The sequence below is a fragment of the Aquarana catesbeiana genome, linkage group LG06, assembly GCF_042186555.1.
Source record: "Aquarana catesbeiana isolate 2022-GZ linkage group LG06, ASM4218655v1, whole genome shotgun sequence".
NCBI lineage: Eukaryota > Metazoa > Chordata > Amphibia > Anura > Ranidae > Aquarana > Aquarana catesbeiana.
Genome location: NC_133329.1, coordinates 17833611 through 17846340, shown reverse-complemented (window position 1 = coordinate 17846340; position 12730 = coordinate 17833611). Strand labels below are relative to the sequence as shown.

General features: G+C 46.6%; 1 protein-coding gene across 8 annotated transcripts in view; it reads left to right on the top strand.

Annotated features, from left to right (window-relative positions):
- The first annotated feature begins 5751 nt into the window (after positions 1 to 5751).
- Positions 5752 to 12730, top strand: part of LOC141148206 (uncharacterized) — a 38616-nt gene continuing 31637 nt past the window's right edge. For 3 of the 8 annotated variants that reach the window (XM_073635428.1, XM_073635426.1, XM_073635431.1), the window contains exons 1-2: positions 5927 to 6062; positions 7871 to 7952. The gene's annotated coding sequence lies outside the window, so the exon portion shown is untranslated. Of the gene's footprint in view, positions 5881 to 5925; positions 6063 to 7870; positions 7953 to 12730 lie in introns of those variants that run through there. The other 5 variants (XM_073635429.1, XM_073635433.1, XM_073635430.1 and 2 more) reach the window with 3 other exon arrangements.

Here is a 12730-nt window from a genome sequence, read left to right as displayed (position 1 = left end):
TTTTGTTTGCTTTGCAGCTCCTGCACTCATATTGTTTTACACTTTGGCTTGTAATGCACCATTAAAATTTGGGACACCCCCTTTTTTTTGTTGGATGCAACTCTCAGTTGCATGACACAATCAATTACATTTTTACAAAACACATTACTCTTCCTAGCTCCAAACTAGAGAGCTACCGGTCCTGTTCACTTCACTTACCCATTTTCTTTCACACTTACTCTCTTCATTCAGTGCCACACTGTATATCTCCATTCATATTACAATTAGTCTTATTGTTGTGTTGGCTGCTCATATTTCACAGGTTGGTGCAGTATTTCACATATTCACTATTACTGATGCATGCACTGTCACTGCTCACCATCCTCATGGCCTCCGCAAATGGTGACAGGACAGTGCATGCATCCTTGATCAGTAGCCACTGGTGTGGCGAAAAAAGCCAAGCTCCCCTGACCCTGTCCTGGTGCCATACTCACACAGGTACTCATTGATGGCCCTCTGCTGCGTGTGCAGCCACTGCAGCATTGCCAACGTTGAGTTCCACCTGGTGGGCATGTCACAAATGAGGCGGTTCTTGGGCAGGTTGCATTCCTTTTGAAGGTCAGCCAGCTGAGTACTGGCATTATATGACCAGCGGAAATGCCCACAGACTTTCCTGGCCTGCCTCAGGAGATACTGTAAGCCCAGGTACCTGCACAAGAACTGCTGCACCACCAAATTAAGGACGTGAGCCAAACAGGGAACATGGGTCAAGTGTCCCTGTCGGAGTGCGGAGAGGAGGTTGGTGCCATTGCCGCAAACCATCATTCTTGGCAGAAGCTGGTGTGGCGTCAACCACCTCTGAGCCTTCCCCTGCAGAGCTACCAGAATCTCTGCCCCAGTGTGGCTCCTGTCCCCTAAGCAGACCAACTCAAGCACCGCATGGCATCTTTTTGGCTGAGTGCTTGCGTAGCCCCTTGAACGCCTACAGAGCACCGCTGGTTCTGAGGGCAAATCTGTCTGAAGAGTCTGAATGGCCTTCCATGAAAAGAAATGGCGTTTGGGAACCTGTCACTGAAGTACCGCACATTCAACAAATTAACAAAAGGGGCAGAGTCTACCAGCTAAAAAGGCAGCAGTTGGAGTGCTAGCAATTTATCCAAGCTAGCATTCAGCTGCTGAGCATGTGGATGGCTGGGACAAAATTTCTTTCGCTGGTTTAGCAACTGGGGTAGGAAAATTTGCCTGCTACAATCGGATGTTGGTGTAGCGATAGCAGATTGCCCGCAAGTACTTGGCACACCTAATTCTACACCTTCATTCCTCTCAGTGCAGGTTTCTGAGAGGACTGAAGGTATAGTGGGGTTGGAGTTCCCAGCTGATAAGGAGCAAGGAGAGGTCTGCCTTGTTCTTTGGTGTGGGTCTTTTAAGTACTGTTGCCAACGGACTGCATGGGAGGTCGACATATGTCTGGTCAAGCATGTGGTGCCCAAGTGGCTGCTGTTTTGGCCACACTTGATACGCTTCAGACATATGTTGCAAACAGCAACAGTGTGATCTGCTGCACACGTATCAAAAAAGGCCCACACCAAAGAACTTTTGAAAATATGCGGGGAGTCAGCAGCGCCCTGCACATGCGGAGCTCTGCGGTGTGATGCAGTCGGGTGGCTGCCCTTAAGCTGGCCCCTGAAGGGCATCCTGCCTCGTTGGAGATGTGGCTCCTCCTCCTCCTCTCTTCTATCAGGCACACACGTAGAGTCAGTGACCTCATCATCCCCTCCCTCCTCGTCACTGGAGCAAACCTGGCAGTATGCTGTAGCTGAGTAGCTGGGGGAACATGACTGCCAGTTTCTTGTCCTTCTTGGGCACCCCCTCTCTCTGGGCTCACGTTACTGCCTTCCTCAACCTGGGTACCATCATCGGAGCCTTCAAAACGCTGCGCATCCTCCTGCAGCATGTACCGACACTGTGGACGAACAGTTCGGGGGACTCCTCCGTGCATGATGGTGGGGCTAGAGAAGGAGTGACTGATGATATTGAGCCGATGGAATAGGCCTCTTTGGCAGCTGCCTTGGCAGGCAAACTACTCTGAGCCTGGGTGACAGAGGATGAGGAGGATGAGGACAGCTTAGTTATCCACTCTACCAACTCTTCTGCATGTTGTGGATCAACCAAGCCAGCTGCCGAAGAAAAGGACAAGTGTGCCCCACGGCCACATGCTGAGGATGCACCGTGTCCACGACCAGCACTGTTGGCTGTAGACACAGAGCCCGCTTGCCCTCTTTAAGTGGCCTGTGAGCCTCTGCCTCTCCTTGGTGGCCTTCCAGACATGCTGTAAAATTTTATTAGCAAAACACCGCCTGAAGTTTACTAGAATATGTGTAGGGGTGGGGTAAATGCAGAATACTAATACTTCTACAGAGGCACCATCCCATGAAGATATGCAACTATGTTTTAAAAAATATATGGAACTGGATGGGACTTTAATTGTGCCTCTGAGAAGTATAAATAAATGAAAAACAATTTATGAAAATACACATCATTTTATTAAATATAAAAACAGTTGAAAATACATTACAGTTTTGTACGATTAAGTTAGGATTCAGGGTGTGCAGATCCCCAACAGTAAACTGAGATGTAGCCTACGCATTTCGCGGACAGTGCCGCTTTGTCAGGGCCTTGAAGATAGCACAGTATGATGTCGTGTGAATTCTACAGGTAAGACATCAGTTAGTATTAAATACATGATATAATTGCATAGATAAAAATTGACTACAAAATGTATACAGGCATTCATACATATATTTTAACATGAGTATGTCTTTATAAATGTTTAACAATAAAACTTGAATATTTGTGAGACATTGAATAGATAAATACAGCTGCATTTTCAAACCGTTGAGGATATGTAGCGATGCTTGTCACACCTGAGGTTTAAGAAGCAAAAAGAGTAAATTTCATGTTGTTAAATGTCTAGATATATGTGAGGCTATAGTGTGGAATTATATAAAAATGTATATATATGTAAATAATGGTGCTTTATAAAAGCATGTCTCCCACTCACCCGGGAACTGTAATCGGAGTACACCAGCTCGGCGGGGCAAGGTTAGGCCTGGGTGCTCATGGGATTACTCCACTCCACCACTCCTCAACTGAGAGGAAAGGGTGGGCCCCTATGCCTGCAGATGAAAAGGTATGGTAAGCCAAAGGAATAAAGTGAGGGCCTCTAAAGTAGAGGTATCCAAAGTGACTAAAACCCAAAAGGGAAATGGAATAAGTGTGTGGGGAGTAGCAGGAGAAAGGAGAAAGAAAGAGGGGAGAAGGAAAAGAAAGGAAATGGGTGAAACAAAAACAATAAGGGAGTAGGGAAGAAAGAAAGGGGGAGGGGAAAAGAGGGGAGAGGGGGGGAATGAGGGATCAACACGGCCAGCTGCCGAAAAAAAGGACAAGCGTGCCTCACGACCAGCACTGTTGGCTGTAGACACAGAGCCTGCTTGCCCTCTTTTAATGGCCTGTGAGCGTCTGCCTCTCCTTGGTGGCCTTCCAGACATGCTGTAAAATTTTATTAGCAAAACACTGCCTGAAGTTTACTAGAAAAAGTACACCAGGAATGGCCTGTAGTCAGATATAGGCTTGGCTAGACTAGAATGCAGTGGATATATATATGTAGGAGACTGTATATATTTAATGCACTGCAGATCACTGAATTGCCTGCCTGCCTGAAAGTATATTTAAAAACGTACACCAGGAATGGCCTGCAGTCAGATATAGGCTTGGCTAGACTAGAATGCAGTGGATATATATGTAGGAGACAGTATATATATTTTATGCACTGCAGATCACTGAATCACCTGCCTGCCTGCCTGAAAGTATATTTGAAAACGTACACCAGGAATGCCCTGCAGTCAGATATAGGCTTGGCTAGACTAGAATGCAGTGGATATATATATGTAGGAGACTGTATATATATTTAATGCACTGCAGATCACTGAATCGCCTGCCTGCCTGAAAGTATATTTAAAAACGTACACCAGGAATGGCCTGCAGTCAGATATAGGCTTGGCTAGACTAGAATGCAGTGGATATATATGTAGGAGACTGTATATATATTTTATGCACTGCAGATCACTGAATCACCTGCCTGCCTGCCTGAAAGTGTATTTGAAAACGTACACCAGGAATGACCTGCACTCAGATATAGGCTTGGCTAGACTAGAATGCAGTGGATATATATGTAGGAGACTATATATATATATTTTATGCACTGCAGCTCACTAAATCACTTGCCTGTCTGAAAGTATATTTGAAAACATACACCAGGAATGGCCTGCAGTCAAATATAGGCTTGGCTAGACTAGAATGCAGTGGATATATATATGTAGGAGACTGTATATATATTTTATGCACTGCAGCTCACTGAATCACCTGCCTGCCTGAAAGTATATTTGAAAACGTACACCAGGAATGGCCTGCAGTCAGATCTAGCTACACTGGATACAGTGGATGTATATATATGTATATATATATATATATATATATATATATATATATATATATATGAGACTGTATGTGTGTGTATATATATATATATATATATATATATATATATATATATATATATATATATATTAAATACACTGCAGCTAACTAACTCACCTGCCTGCTAGAAGTATATTAGAAAGAGTACACCAGGAAGAGCCTGGAGTAAGATCTAGCTAAACTGTATGCAGTGGATATATATATGAGACTGACTGTATATATATATTAAATACACTGCAGCTAACTGAATCACCTCCCTGCCTGAAGTATATTAGAAACAGTACACCAGGAACGGACTGCAGTCAGATCTAGCTAAACTGGATACAGTGGAGATATATATATATATATATATATATATATATATATATATATATATATATATATATACGAGACTGACTATATATATATATATATATATATATATATATATATATATATATATATATATATATATTAAATACACTGCAGCTAACTGAATAACCTGCCTGCCTGCTCTAAATGACACTCTCTCTCCCCCTGAGCCATGATTGGCAAAAGGCACCCTGCCTTTGGCCAATTATGGCTCTCTTAGCTGAGGGCGCTGTGATTGGCCAAAGTATGCAGGTCATGGTGCATGCTCTGGCCAATCGTCATACAGCAATGCACTGCGCTCTCCAACAGTGCATTATTGGCCATTATGCACCGCTTGAATTTGGCGCGAACGGCCCATAATGTTTGGTTTTCGACGAACGGGTGAACAGCCAATGTTCGAGTCGAACTCATGTTCGACCCGAACAGAAAGCTCATTCCTACTGGTGGGTACACTTTAGCTTGACCTAATGAGCTCTGTAACTAACAAGCTTTTTATCAAAGCAGACAAGGGCACTTTCCGCTAGCTAGAATTAAGAACATAAAAAATTATCATGTCATTTTTATATATGATGTCGCTGGGTGGCCCCACCTCATAGCCATTTAGGAAATGTCAAATGGCGGGGACAGTCAGACTGTGGGAGCATTCGTCGGTAGCGGACCTCTTTTGCTTTTTTGGGTCGGCGGTGCGGTGGGGACAGTATGTCTACATTGGTAGAAATGGTTTATTATTTTTTAATAAAGAAATTGTTGAAAATTTTTGCTGATACCTTTGCCAAACCACTATACAAAGCCCATGGCAGCCACCATCCTGGCTATCTTGCCAGCTTGTTTTGAGTTTACTTCTGGCAGTTAAAGTGTCAAACATAAAAGTCACCCAACAGACGACCAGACTATGAACAGCAGAAAACGGGTGAATACAGGAAGCATTGTTTTACTTTCGTTGTAATAAACAATCTTCTGAGAGCAGAAGTTCCAGCTTGTTTTATACCGAGGAACTCAATTGTGACACAAGCGGTAAGTGAGCTTTAGGAGAGGAAAAATAGGGAACAAGATGATTTTTAGAGTAATTTGCCTGGTTTTGCTTCCTTGCCTCAAACAAGAAACAAAATTGTTTAGGGATTTTGGACGGGATTGATGACATGCAGGCACCTTCTGTTTTTGAAGAAGCTGGATAATAGATTCTAATACTGAAGGAGGTAAGGAAAACCAGAGGTAAAATGGTATACAATGTTATATATTTTATTAATGTTTTGGAAACCTTTAAATGTACTTCTGTGTGTTCTGTTAGAAAAATGATGGAGACCAACTAGTCTACTACAGTACATAGCTGTATGGTGCAGGGGCAGATCCAGAGTCTAATCTCGGAAGAGACACTGCCAAAATTTTTGTGGGCAATTTTTTTTGGGAAATGGCTGGTGTTGGCGCTTCAATCATCACGGCACCATGGTTAATATGGTGTCAGGATGATTGAAGCGCATTATTTCTCTTATTACATTGTAATATAAAATGAAATAGTTCAAGTCACCATAATGCAGAATCAGTGGGAGCCCTGAGCGTGTCACTTGCCGCCGTCACCTGCCTTCAGATGGGGCTTGTCACTTGCAACGTCGCCTGTTATCAGATGCAGATTGTCACAGCCAGTGTCCCACTCTGTTGTCCCAGAGTGAGACCTGCACAGTAATGGCAGTCTTATTTTAGATGCAGAAATGCGGCGATGCAGGGGGGTGGCGAGAGACAGTGGTGTCTCCACCTTTCATATTTAGGGGGGGCACATGCGAGGACAGGGACAAAAGTAGGGGTGGGAACTATAAAATGCATATATATGAATATATATATATATATATATACACACATATAAATACACAGTGCCTTGAAAAAGTATTGGTGATTGCAGACAGGTGGAGGGGAGGACAGAGTGGCAGCAGCCAGGTGGAGGGGAGGACAGGGTGGATTCAGCCAGGTGGAGGGGAGGACAGAGTGGGAGCACCCAGGTGGAGGGGAGGACAGAGTGGATTCAGCCAGGTGGAGGGGAGGATAGGGTGGATGCAGCCAAGTGGAGGGGAGGACAGGGTGGATGTAGCCAGGTAGAGGGGAGGACAGAGTGGGAGTAGCCAGGTGGAGGGGAGGACAGGGTGGGAGCAGCCAGGTGGAGGGGAGGACAGGGTGGGAGCAGCCAGGTGGATGGGAGGACAGGGTAGATGCAGCCAGGTGGAGGGAAGGACAGAGTGGGAGCAGCCAGGTGGAGGGGAGGACAGGGTGGATTCAGCCAGGTGGAGGGGAGAACAGGGTGGATGCAGCCAAGTGGAGGGGAGGACAGGGTGGATATAGCCAGGTAGAGGGGAGGACAGAGTGGGAGTAGCCAGGTGGAGGGGAGGACAGGGTGGGAGCAGCCAGGTGGAGGGGAGGACAGGGTAGATGCAGCCAGGTGGAGGGGAGGACAGGGTGGGAGCTGCCAGATGGAGGGGAGGACAGGGTGGGAGCAGCCAGGTGGAGGGGTGGACAGGGTAGATGCAGCCAGATGGAGGGGAGGACAGGGTGGGAGCAGCCAGGTGGAGGGGTGGACAGGGTAGATGCAGCCAGGTGGAGGGGAGGACAGGGTGGGAGCAGCCTCATGGAGGGGAGGACAGGGTAGATGCAGCCAGGTGGAGGGGAGGACAGGGTGGGAGCAGCCAGGTGGAGGGGAGGAAAGGGTGGATGTAGCCAGTGATAAGGTCCTGTACCTCTATGGAAGCCAGGGGCAGACTGACCATTCGGGCACTCGGGCATGGACCAAGGGCCCCATGCCACTAGGGGGCCCCATCAGAGTGGCCGGCCTCACTAAAAGCAGGGACAGTATGTAAAAATCTGTGGTTTTTTTTACACCTGTCCCTGAAATGTCCCTTGCTGACATTATTTTGCTGTAAAAAAACTGAGGCTATAGCTGCCCCGCCTCTGTATTGCCTCCTCAGCCAATGGGAAAACAGTATACACGCCCCCTTCCTCACCACGGCTCATTTTATTTCAGAGCAGGAGATGACAGCTGAAGGAGAAGAGAGGGAGGAGAGGACACAGCCTGCAGTGTGGGAAGGGCTGCAACCTGCTGGAAGGTAAGCTTGCTGAGCTGAACTGATTGTGTTTTTGTCAGTGGCTTACCCTGGTGAGCAGAAGGGTTTTTTTTTCCTCTAGCAGGGCTCCTCCTGTCTCTGAAGTTGTTAGATCGATTTTCTGTGTGAGAAGTGCCATGCTTCTGGAGGAAGGATGTTCTGAACTTCTCCCCCAATCTCTGCTACCCTGCCTACTCATTACCTGCCCACCAATACACAGACACAGTCCCCTCCTCTCCTATATTACCACCTAAAGTGTCTGTGAGCTGCTGGGGCACTACAAGTTCCAGCATGCCAGGAAATGGGAGCATCAGTGTGATTCTTTTAGGCAGATTTTCGGGTGAAAAGTGCTGGTGTGTGTGTGTGTATATATCTATGGTGTGTGTGTGTGTGTGTATATATCTATGGTGTGTGTGTGTGTATATATGTATACTGTGTGTCTATGTGTATATATGTATACTGTGTGTCTATGTCTATGTGTATATGTATACTGTGTGTCTATGTGTATATACAGTGGGGACGGAAAGTATTCAGACCCCCTTAAATTTTTCACTCTTTGTTATATTGCAGCCAATTGCTAAAATTATTTAAGTTCGTTTTTTTTCCCTCATTAATGTACACACAGCACCCCATATTGACAGAAAAACACAGAATTGTTGACATTTTTGCAGATTTATTAAAAAAAGAAAAACTGAAATATCACATGGTATTCAGACCCTTTGCTCAGTATTTAGTAGAAGCCCCTTTTGATCTAATACAGCCATGAGACTTTTTGGGAAAGATGCAACAAGTTTTTCACACCTGGATTTGGGGATCCTCTGCCATTCCTCCTTGCAGATCCTCTCCAGTTCTGTCAGGTTGGATGGTAAACGTTGGTGGACGGACATTTTTAGGTCTCTCCAGAGATGCTCAATTGGGTTTAAGTCAGGGCTCTGGCTGGGCCATTCAAGAACAGTCACGGAGTTGTTGTGAAGCCACTCCTTCGTTATTTTAGCTGTGTGCTTAGGGTCATTGTCTTGTTGGAAGGTAAACCTTCGGCCCAGTCTGAGGTCCTGAGCACTCTGGAGAAGGTTTTCATCCAGGATATCCCTGTACTTGGCCGCATTCATCTTTCCCTCAATTGCAACCAGTCGTCCTGTCCCTGCAGCTGAAAAACACCCCCACAGCATGATGCTGCCACCACCATGCTTCACTGTTGGGACTGTATTGGACAAGTGATGAGCAGTGCCTGGTTTTCTCCACACATATTGCTCAGAAATAAGGCCAAAAAGTTCTATCTTGGTCTCATCAGACCAGAGAATCTTATTTCTCACCATCTTGGAGTCCTTCAGGTGTTTTTTTTAGCAAACTCCATGCGGGCTTTCATGTGTCTTGCACTTAGGAGAGGCTTCTGTCGGGCCACTCTGCCATAAAGCCCCGACTGGTGGAGGGCTGCAGTGATGGTTGACTTTCTACAACTTTCTCCCATCTCCCGACTGCATCTCTGGAGCTCAGCCACAGTAATCTTTGGGTTCTTCTTTACCTCTCTCACCAAGGCTCTTCTCCCCCGATAGCTCAGTTTGGCCGGACGACCAGCTCTAGGAAGGGTTCTGGTCATCCCAAACGTCTTCCATTTAAGGATTATGGAGGCCACTGTGCTCTTAGGAACCTTAAGTGCAGCAGAATTTTTTTGTAACCTTGGCCAGATCTGTGCCTTGCCACAATTCTGTCTCTGAGCTCTTCAGGCAGTTCCTTTGACCTCATGATTCTCATTTGCTCTGACATGCACTGTGAGCTGTAAGGTCTTATATAGACAGGTGTGTGGCTTTCCTAATCAAGTCCAATCAGTATAATCAAACACAGCTGGACTCAAATGAAGGTGTAGAACCATCTCAAGGATGATCAGAAGAAATGGACAGCACCTGAGTTATATATATGAGTGTCACAGCAAAGGGTCTGAATACTTAGGACCATGTGATATTTCAGTTTTTCTTTTTTAATAAATCTGCAAAAATGTCAACAATTCTGTGTTTTTATGTCAATATGGGGTGCTGTGTGTACAATATGGGGTGCTGTGTGTACAATATGGGGTGCTGTGTGTACAATATGGGGTCCTGTGTGTACATTAATGAGGAAAAAAAATGAACTTAAATGATTTTAGCGAATGGCTGCAATATAACAAAGAGTGAAAAATGTAAGGGGGTCTGAATATTTTCCGTCCCCACTGTATGTATACTGTGTGTCTATGTGTATATATGTATACTGTGTGTCTATGTCTATGTGTATATATGTATACTGTGTGTCTATGTGTATATATGTATACTGTGTGTCTATGTCTATGTGTATATGTATACTGTGTGTCTATCAGTGGCTGTGCGTTCATAAGGGGCACATGGACACCGCCCCCTCTCTCCTGGCACCTCTCTATCACCATAGATAGATTCATACATTGCATGAATCTATCTATGGTCACCGTTGACACCCCTATTCAGGTGTCGGGCCCCTTTTTGGGCGCTGGGCAGCTGAATTACAGCAGCAAGGGTGTTTTTGGGAAGCACCTGATTAGAGCCATAGGCTCTAATAGGCACCCAAAAAAGGTGAACAGCGGGCACCATGCTTGGCGTTTGCTGTTCACTTAGCTGTGTGTTAGCAAAGTGAAGGAATTCACTTTGCTAACACTGAACCACCTCTCAGCCAATCAGGTGCTCGAGTCCATTACCTGTCACCTGATTGGCTGAAGCGTCAGGCGCTGTGACTGGATGCCTGATAGAGAGGACGGAAGAAGACATCAAGGAGCGTGCAGGACACCACCGATGACCCGCTGCGAGACAGGTAAGTGCCGGGTGATGCACACTGGCAGCATTTGATGGAGCACAGTAGCAGCAATTGATGGTCACACTAGCAGCATTTGATGGGGCACAGTAGCAGCAATTGATGGGCACACTGGCAGCATTTGATAGGGCACAGTAGTAGCAATTGATGGGCACACTGGCAGCAATTGATGGGCACAGTAGCAGCAATTGATGGACATACTGGCAGCAATTAATGGGCAAAGTGGCTGCATTTGATGGGCACAGTGGCGGCAATTTATGGGTACAGTGGCTGCGTTTGATGGCACAGTGGCTGCGTTTGATGGGCACAGTGGCTGTGTTTGATGGGCACAGTGGCGGCAATTTATGGGTACAGTGGCTGCGTTTGATGTCACGGTGGCTGCATTTGATAGGGCACAGTAGTAGCAACTGATGGGTACACTGGCAGCAATTGATGGGCACACTGGCAGCAATTGATGGACACAGTAGCGGCAATTGATGGGCATACTGGCAGCAATTAATGGGCACAGTGGCTGCGTTTGATGGGCACAGTAGCTGCGTTTGATGGGCACAGTAGCTGTGTTTGATGGGCACAGTGGCTGCAATTGATGTTTTTTTTTCAGTTTGTTTGCGCCCCCCCAAAAAAAAAATTTTTGAGCACCAGTCGCCACTGGTGTCTATGTGTATATATGTATAATGTGTGTGTGTCTATGTGTATGTATACTGTGTGTGTATGTATACTGTATGTTTCATTTGTGCCTACTGTTGCTAAACAGAAGTCGATCTAACAATCCCATGCCCGTGAAAAATCTACTTCTTGCCATTTGGAGGCAGCTGAATGGTGAACTGCTGAGCCCAGCCTTGGATCAGGCAGCAGGGCAGGTCTGGGTGCGTGCCTGTGCGGTGATATGGCACACATCAAGCGTGGCTTTTATTCACACGCCCCACTGCCAGATCTGAGGCCAACCACAGCAGTTCACTATTTTGCTGGCTCTAGGACTTACTTGCACAGTTCAGAGCCTGCAACAAGTGGATTTTTTTTTCTAATTTAAAGGCCTTTTCCTGCCAGCTGCCTGCCACACCAAGCACTAAGGTGCAAAGGTGTGTGTAATGGGACACAGATAGAAGGTGACACACTGGGGGGGCTCTGCCATCGGGTAGGACTCTGCGGACTGTGATGTATAGGGAGAATGTTGGGACTTTGGTGTAAGGGAGGACTCTGATGTGAACGTGGCACTCATCCCGACTGCTGTACTCTATATGTTGATTTGTTTGTTACTTACTCCTGGCATGGCGAGCACACGTAAGCCTGGGGGCCCCATAATCTTCTATTGCCCGGGACCCCATGAGTTGTCAGTACGCCCCTGATGGAAGCCTGCATCCCGCCCCCCTCATCCCCCTCGCTCCCCCCACCTGGAGGTAAGTTCTTACCTTGGAGGATAATGATAGAATCTCTGGCTCCTTCCAACCGACAGCCTCATAGTCCCTCTTCTCCTCTCTTCCTCTTCCCCTCCTGCTCAGCATGCTGGGGGCTGCAGTCCTCTCAGTCAATCATCCTGGGGCCTGCTGGTACATGGGACTACATGTCCCATAATCCTCTAGCTGCTAGTTTCTCAGCCATTTTCCCTGAATGTAGCCAATAGGAGGGCATTGCCAAGTGAATGCTCAGCTCAAGGAGGAAAAGGAGGGGTGGAAATCCCCCGCAGCTGCGGCTCTGCCTGTGTCATTCCCTTCACAGAGCTTGTCAGTTTCGGCGCCGCTGCCCTGTGTCCTGTGGCAGCAACGGCTGATAGGGGGGTCGGCATCAGCACAACCTGCTCACTATTTTCACGGTGGGGGGGGGGGGCAATTGACCCTTTGCCCCCTCCTGGATCCGCCCCTGGTAGGGTGACAGTTTACTTGGGTGTAAAGAGTAGAACCACAGTTTCCCATCTTGTTACTTTAGAAATTTGTTAAATGCCGTTGGCAGCCATTTTTCTTTTTTGTCATACT